An 8,754-nucleotide genomic window follows, 5' to 3' on the forward strand; every position below is an offset into this window, starting at 1 on the left:
TATATATATATTGTGAAACGTCTCACAAATGAGTAAACATAACAATGGCAATAATAATGAAATCGTCTATGAATATTTATTTACCTATCGCTGATATAAGGGGCAAATCCAATGTGGCAATGTTTGTCAACTTTTGCCTTGCTCTTATGGACTGTTCTTGGTGATCTGTGCAGTTAAGCCAGTTTCGTAGTTCTTCTTCCTCTCACATTGAAAAGGGGCCTTCTTAGATGCCTGGGCATTCATCCGCTATTGAGCAAAGCATCTTCGACTCGTTGAAAGTTATCGTTCAACGATGCCGAATAGGGAATAGTGCTTAACGAACTTCTCTATCTATTTGAACTTGGCTTGTCTGTTGCTCGTGCTTTATTGATATTCCATTTTATCATTTGCCTCCTCTGTGACGGGATGCCATATTTCATTGTCTGAGCATTTGAGCTTAGATGCTTTTAACAGCCTATGTAGCTTTGTAACGCGGCCGTTTTCCTCCTGCGGTATTCGCCACTACGCCGATAGAGTAATAATCTTCCTTGTTAATCTGTTCGACTTTTGTCATGCTCTCTGTAGGTGGGGCATATTGGATAATATACATACAGGTAGATAAGTATGCGAAAGTCTCACGTTTACTGTGTGCAAATGCGCCTCATTGAAATCGGAATTGGACTACACGCAAGCGATCATTTTGTCTTGGGGAAAAAACCCCATCATTACACCGATTATTTCGCGGCATATTGTAATTCAGCTTCGTACGTCGAGTTCGTTTGCTTCACCGCCGTTTGCGCGTCAGACCGTACAACGATTTTTCATTTCTTTGATAAATTTTCCAACTACTATATTTCGATGAATACATTCGATGAAATGTTAAAGGAAAACCATTACAATTTTCAATGCTTTTTTTACATAGTGGCTAAAAATCGCACAGGTACAATAGCGTGTGCGACTTGACGTGTGAATAAGATCCGCATGGCTTATCTGTGTGTAAGTGAATAGGCTTTTCTGTGCGTGACGTGTTATGCCCTGCTCCATATGCTCACGCGCGCAAAACGACAAAGTTGGTGGACTACATATGTATGGTCAAATAAGCCGAAGAAAAAAGTTACAGACTGCTTCTGCGACCTGTTCGTATTCGTGTGTCATACAGCACAATGGCCCAGGTTCAACCGAGGACCCACAGAGGGCGCTTATAAGCGATAGAAGCAGAACAACAGGGCTGCGGATCGGAGATCTAAATGGTCCGGGTCAGAGACTACATAGATGTTGAAGCTGTAGATGGTGCCATCGTTCGGCGGTTACCCAGAACCAACGCACTGTCTCGTTAGACTAGGATATTGTTTGTTTCCACCAGGCAGTTGCAGCTAGATCTCCCTAGGGCAACGTTTGCGAAGAAAGAGGGACGGGCCAGCTATGAAAGGACGGAGCGGAAAAAGCCGCGAAAGGAAGCGCAAAGTGCACGCAACAAAATGGAGGGGCATTCCGCTGCGCGCATAGAAGTTGGGTCGGCACAAGGCTAACGGAAACAAGACAAAGGGGATTTGGGGTCGGGAGAAATTGAACAAGAAGAAAAATGTGCAGTTATGAAACACTGCTGGAGAAGTAATGGCTTCGAGGCTACCAAAGAAGGACAAGGACAATATGAAGTTCAATAACAGTTAGTAGGCACAACGAACTCAAACAAGGTGCTTAACAGAATGTTTGGCCAGACGACTTGGATCATGGATCTGAAAGATAGCCGAAACCCGTGTTGACCTCGGCCGAAAAGTGGGTCCTATATACGGGCGTCTTGCCACGCTTACGGACGCTTTTCAGAAAAACCAGCCGTAATAGATAGGATGCGCGTCGTCTCATATTTATAGAAGGAAACGCATCAAGAACAGATATATAGGTTGGTCATGCGGCCTCCTTAGAGGAACAGAATTCAACGGGATTCAATGTGTTTTCTTATGAAATATTGTATGCTATCTAACACTTGGATAAACGACCAGAGGTGGCTTCGCTAACTGTGAGTTGTGCTTGCCACCATTGAGAAGAGACGTATTGTTCTAAAATTAATTAATATAATAATAAATGCTTGTCGCTTAGGCGGGCCAGCAAGGTAACAAGTAATAAGAATATGGGTTACACACGTCAAGAATGGGTGAGCGGCCTATTGTGGGTTACGTGGAATCGGTTTTTTATTGTTGTTTCACTAAAAGCTAGGTGATAAGCTACTATCAGACTAAATCAGCAAGAAGGCATTGGATTAGGATCACCTTGAGACCCTTGGAGGACGATCGTTGTCTACAGGGACATTGCACATGGCGGAACGAGCAACAGGTAAATAACTGAGTTAGTCTACACTCTCGCAGATTGTCTATGATAGACGTACAACGGCCAAGTACGAAAATAAAGGAAGCAAAGTAATAGCCAGAGGGAGTACTGTCTCGATGGCCTCAGCCAATGGCTAGAGTAGCAGAAACTGCAGCTAGTTCTGCTATGAGCTATAGCGATGGTACATTGAGCGAGCAATAATGCCGGTAGGAAGAAGCATAAGAAAAGAACGGAATACGAGGATCGTGGGGAAAGAATCGGTCGTTATAGTAGCGCGTCTTTTTCGCTCGGAGACACAGAAGGCCTCTCGGTCAGAGCGGCTACGGGCAACGATCCGAAACCATTGGCAACGTCGTTATCAGTAAAAACGCACAGCAGGGCAGAATTTAGCCTCGCTTTAAGCCATAACTCAGGCGAACTCCTCAACCTATTTGACGATAAGTTATGATAATTTGTTCTGTAACACTTCTTTGAAGTGATGTGAATGTTTAAATATAGTCTTTTTGACGTGTATCTCATGTTTATTAGAAGCTGGGTAAGATTTCACTTGTGGGCATACATGAATAAGAATGCCCATGTGTCAATAAAATAGAGCTTTGAATGATAAATATGTACGTATTTTCTAAATAAAAATTTTGGAAAAAAGCTTGCATTTACACGCAATTTTCTTAGCTAGCCAAGTATTTGTCGTTAATTCCAATAACCAGTCGAAACCATTATTTGGCTATATTATTAAAACTTTATAAGTTATGATAGGGGTCCTGGGTTTGCAATTGTATATTATAGAGAATGCTTTTATGCACCCAAACTAAGATAACATATATCCACGAATTTATATATCAACTTAAAAGATGTTAGCAACCTTAAACATGTACGCTCGGTGAGCAATATTGATTAGTAATAAACAAAGATTGATGGCTTTTTGCAACACAATCATCATGTTGCGATGTTCAACTGTCGTTTGTTTCATCAATCCGATTCAACGATGTCGCAGTCCTCGCTGTCGTCTTCGACCACATTCGGTCAGATCTCCTTGACTCGACTGATCTATGGATCCTCGGCTGTTTCACACAATATTTGTTCGTATCATTATTCAGAAAGAAAAAATAGTTATGGCCATAAAAAAAGAATCAACCGCAACGGCCGAGTTTATATGGAGACGTTTTTTTAGCTCCGAATGATCCAACGCTTGCAAACAAGAACACAGATACACACATTTGAATATACACGCATGATACCTGGATAAAAACAGTTATTAAAAGAAACATATCTACTGTATAGACTCGTATGGGCAACAACACATCCGTAGATGCGTAAACACTCACGAGATCTTGTCCCATAACTGGACTTTCGTAAGCTACTGCTTTAAGGGATATCGTTTTCTCCTTCGAGCCGACGTAGTCGAGAGGACATTGCTCTACTTGCTGTCACCGCCTGCCATCTTCTGCGTATTTCTATTTAAGCGCTACTCTCTCGTTTTTCGACAGGTGTGAGTTTTTTTTTTTTCAGAACTAGACACTCGTGGTGAAGTGGAAACAAAAAAAGGCAGATCATGAACACTGTGAGGAGTACTACCGTTTTCTGAGACGCAGAAAAGAAGTTGGGGGAAAATTGGGGTAGGAAAGACAATACGGCCAGTAGTATATACAGACGTGTATAGTGTTTATGCAGACAGAAATGGAAGCAGCAGGAAAAATAGAGGGTTCAGCTGATTCACGACCAGGAAAGTCCTGACAGGGACCGAATCTACATAAGTTCACACACAGATACGGCCAAATAGAAGATCCGACTAGCAAACGCAATCGTAGTAATAATATTAACATATTGTTTTATCATGTAATTGCACTGATATGGCAGAACTGCAGAAGTACAAAATACAGTTTAACTATCAGGGCGTGGAAATGCTGGTTATTTTCCAAGATTACACAGCGTTTTCTGATACGCTAAATGTGGGAGCATTATTTCATTACCCAAAGTAAGCCTGGTATCTTATTTGCACCTTTTAGGTTTACGGGGTATTATTGGGGTTATATTCCACGCTTCCTCAAGAGACGTATATTTATCAATCAACTTCATAGTGTTCCTTATTTAATACATTAGACATAATTATATTGTAACACATGTGTGCCATGAGACATCCTGCTTCTAAATCTTCTCATCTTACAGTCAGAACATGCGGAGGTTCGGAAATAAAGATCTATTTTATCTTTCTTTTTAATTCATAAGAAGTGGTATGTGCACGCATTGCCTGCAGCTGTGTCGTATTATATAAATCTAAGGATAGTACGTATCTATCCAAATTGGTTTATTAGCGACGTCGTGCAAAAGCGCCCACTCCGATTGTTGTTACACGCTCTCCAGCAGAATCACTTGTTGTACGAAAGACACGATGCCATTTTAGCGGGCATCACTTCGAAGAAGGACACAGTTACGTGTTGGCGTGCGCAAACGACACAGAATAAACAAATAAAGATAGCTTCCACATTTATTATAATCTGTAAATTTCAGACAGCTTTGAAATTGTGGATAGTTGAAAGCTCAGGGTCACCATTACAAACGCTTAAAAAACTACATCCTATTGGTAAACAAAGAAATGCTTTTTAACTTCGACTGAATAATCTTCTCATAAAAATGAGTAACGATTGAATAAACAGTGCGATAAAGTAATCGTCTACCACTAACATGAACGTTCTAGACTATTGGTCATAGATCCCCATCAACAGAACATAAATTCAAGCCATGCTTTTATATGGACGTACTATTTATCTAGACGTAGTGCCAATTCTGCATAAAATAACAAAGAGATCGTGTCGTCGCGACTCGCACATTCATATTTATCAGTTCGGGAATAGTACCACCGCAACCCGCCTATTTAACGTAGTATATAGAAAAAAAAAAGATCATTCGGACATTTCAGCGTGCCTTACAATGCTAACGAGAAAAGGTATCAAGGTTAAAAAAAATTTGTGTCTTATAGTTTCGTGTTAATCAAACCTTCCGCTAGGCACATCAGTTGCCATTCGATAATCGAACGATGAACGGATCGCGCGACCTTCTACCTAGAAGCTCGAATTTAGCTTATCAATATCGATTCTGGCGTTCGAGACTTGATCGTTTGATTTGACCGTTGAAACAAAAACATCGGTTAACCCCAGTGCTTAGAATTGCTTGGGGTGAGTTACTGAGCTACCACCAGAAAGCACATCCAGTTCAGCTGTAGCTTATAGATACAAGAAGGAAACCCTTCGATAGTTGAAGTATTGCAGTAAATATACCGTTCATAACTTTTACCTAGTTAGACACACAACTAATAATACCATTCAGCAACGTTTGCTGCAGAGGATACAGATAGACTGTAATTCTAAGGATTACAATAGTACGCACTTACATAATTGACGTAGACGCGTTCGTATCTCCTTTAATTAGTAGCGTTCTCTTTATCAACTGTTCGACATTCAACGTTCTCATTGTGCCCGCACTTCAAACTATTTCGTAGTACAACCCTTACCTCAATTGCTCGAGCATACTAATTGGTTCAAGGACCGCGACCGCATCGTGGTGCGACAAACGCGAGCTCTTGCCACCTATTAAAGGCTTTATTGCAATAGGCAAATGTGAAGCAGAGATCTTCTTCTGGTCCCTTTGTTGTTTTTCTGATTTTTTTTTCATTTTGTCTGCTGTTGTTATTGTTTTCTGAGCTTATCCACTTTTTATTCTAGCACTTGTACGCTCGAACTATTCAAACTGATAGTCCACTAAAGCACTTGCCGTTATCCTACGCTCCGTATATTTCGCTTGCTAGCCCTCTGTTTTTGTCATACGCCTTGCTGTTTCTGTCACCAGTCTTGATAGCGATAGCCACCTTTCTATTGAGCGTTAAGTAATAACGTAAAGCCAACGGCAGTTACTGCTGCATTCAAAACAATAACCAACCTTTGCTCCGATGTTTGCCTCTTTCCTATTTTTTTATTAGTCCTTCTTCTTTCTTGTCTTCGCCTTTTCCTCGTTGCCTCTTCAACGGGCGTCGATGACGTCCGGGGCGCGAATCACCACCATCACGAGCCAGGTCTCTCTCCATTTACATGATTGAGCCGCTCTTTGGTCTGACAGCGTGTCCATCCATTACGTAATGTCATTATTTATACAATACTATAGTACTTGTAGCTTTGTTGCGCAGCCAGCAGTAACTCGGTGCCCTGTTTGTGGGTCGAGCCCGTGTCTCTATTCAGAACAGATATGCTTCAAAAATCAGCAACGGCAGCAGCGACAACAAAGGGCTATTACTGAGTTGTTCACGGCGACCATTACGGCTATCGGCGCAGCCGCCGTCTTCCGTGCCATGATGCTGTCACCAACGCATCGATATAAACACGAAGATACGAGTATGACACTTGCATTGTATAATAACAAGCATGGCGTTGCTACTAAGGGTTTTCGTAAAGATCGGCAAGTGACCACGCAGCGTGTAGAAAGCTCGTCTCCAAACTTTTCGTTACCGTAAAGAATAAGCAAAAACTGTAAAGGTCTTCCAGATAAGAATGGGACCTTTTCCATATCTAGCTTCTAATTCTATCGTATGTCGCACCGCATCATCTGGATGATCCAGGAAGTGTGCGATTTGAGCCACCTGCTATGCTAACAAAAACCTTTGAGGAAACCTAAAAAGGCCCACGAAACCTTTGTAGCCTTTCCACTTAATTTATTTATTATCTGTTTCTGTCAGAACGATCTCAACAATCGAAGTTACAAATAAATGCAAAGCTATCATTCTGCTGAAGGCAACGAAGGGCATGAAGCTCTTAGACTCGCTGAGAAGTATAGGCGCGCAAAAATTTGGAACCATATGTGTAAAATCATGTTCAGCTAGGAGCAGACCTTAAATGAATTCTGGTTAACAGAATATTACCGTTTAGTATCTGTGTCAACAACAAAAGTGTACTACGCCTGTGTATAGGGTAGAATGTCAAAATTGACTTAAACAACAAATTATAGTTACTTAGAATAATTCATCAACGGCTGCCATATTGCTTACTTTAGCAATGGAATTACGTGCTGTACATAGTTAGAAAGAATATCAACACCCATCCATTCCTTTGAAACTACAGTTTGTAACATTTGTATACGCTTGAGAACAACTATAACAAGCCGCTATGCCATTGTGGTTACCATCGCCATTGTTGCTACTGCAAGAAGACATAACAGTACCGGGTATTGCCTGCAATTTTGTAAGCATTAACGCCACGGATGCTAAACTATACATGTATAATGCATCCGAGAGTAGAGTTACCGCTGACGCGTCCCCCTGTCGACGGCGTCGTCGACGACGGCGGCGGCGGCGGTGTTCACTGGCCGTGATGAATCGCAGCTCAAGATGGCAATGACAATATAGCAGATGATCTTCTCAGATCTCAGATTTTCTCTGATTTTCCTCTTGACAAGAAGAGAAAACTTCGCTCGTCGACAACGACGACGACGACTCGGAAAGACGCCGAAAACTACGACGTCAACATCGCTACGAGGATGGCGACAACAAAACGAAACGCTCCGCGTGTTGTGCGCCGTGACCTGCTCGATGCTGATGACCCAAAATGTCCTAAATTCATTCGTATCACTTGAACATTGCGCGGAAACGTCTGAACCGCTTGGCGCTAATACCACAATGGTCACAGCGTCGCTGTCTTCAGCCCCCTGCTGTTGGTGGCCCCTACAAAAGATAAGGAGCAAGAAGAAGATGCCAACGACGGAAAACAACGCCGAAGTAATAGCAGCAGCTGCGGCGGCTGCCGTCCAACAAAAAGGGAAGAGCTGAAACTGCTAAAGAATAGTGAACGTTACTACTGCTACTCGACAACCGATGCCAGTCGCCGAAGGATGCAATAGCTAAAGGTAGATGGACTTCTGCCACACGTTTTCGCTTGGCTCTGCGAGAGGGAGAGACAGAAAAATACTGCTATCCCGCAGCTGATGATGATAGTGACGCGAGTAGAACAACGACCGGTCATACGACAGGCGCAACGTCATTGGTCAATCCCTCTGGGAGCAGCTGCTCGAATCTTCTTGGATCATTGGTGAAGAGCTAGCGTTTAACATAGACCGTTCCCATTCGCACGAACAGAAAATGCACCCGCGAAGGTAGGAGTCAACGGGATCAAATATACACCCACATGTATATATGCGTGAAATTGTGAACGTTCAGAGTCGTCTAGAAGAGGTATTAATCAGTAGTTGACACACAGACTCATCCGTGAACCCCGGACACACGGACCCATGGGTACTAGGGATTAAGTCACAGCAAACCGAAGCCCGAGCTTATAATCCGTTAGTGTGTATGAGTAAAATCATCAGCGGCACTTTTGTGTAACTTAGATACAAAGATATAAGTGAAGTTATTTATTCAACGATTAGTCAACTTTTTGTTCGAACACTTTTTATCTTAATCGCTAATAAGTA

General features: G+C 42.2%; 1 long non-coding RNA gene across 1 annotated transcript in view; it reads right to left on the bottom strand.

The window, feature by feature from the left end:
* Positions 1–6,348, bottom strand: part of LOC147756782 (uncharacterized) — a 74,494-nt gene extending 68,146 nt beyond the window's left edge. Inside the window, exon 1 of the long non-coding RNA XR_015323253.1 lies at positions 5,693–6,348. This is a non-coding gene — a long non-coding RNA (uncharacterized LOC147756782). The remainder of the gene's footprint in view (positions 1–5,692) is intronic.
* Positions 6,349–8,754: the final 2,406 nt, after the last annotated feature.

This window comes from Varroa destructor, unplaced genomic scaffold (genome assembly GCF_002443255.2).
Source record: "Varroa destructor unplaced genomic scaffold, Vdes_3.0 BEIS01000003.1, whole genome shotgun sequence".
In the NCBI taxonomy this organism is placed as follows: Eukaryota; Metazoa; Arthropoda; class Arachnida; order Mesostigmata; family Varroidae; genus Varroa; species Varroa destructor.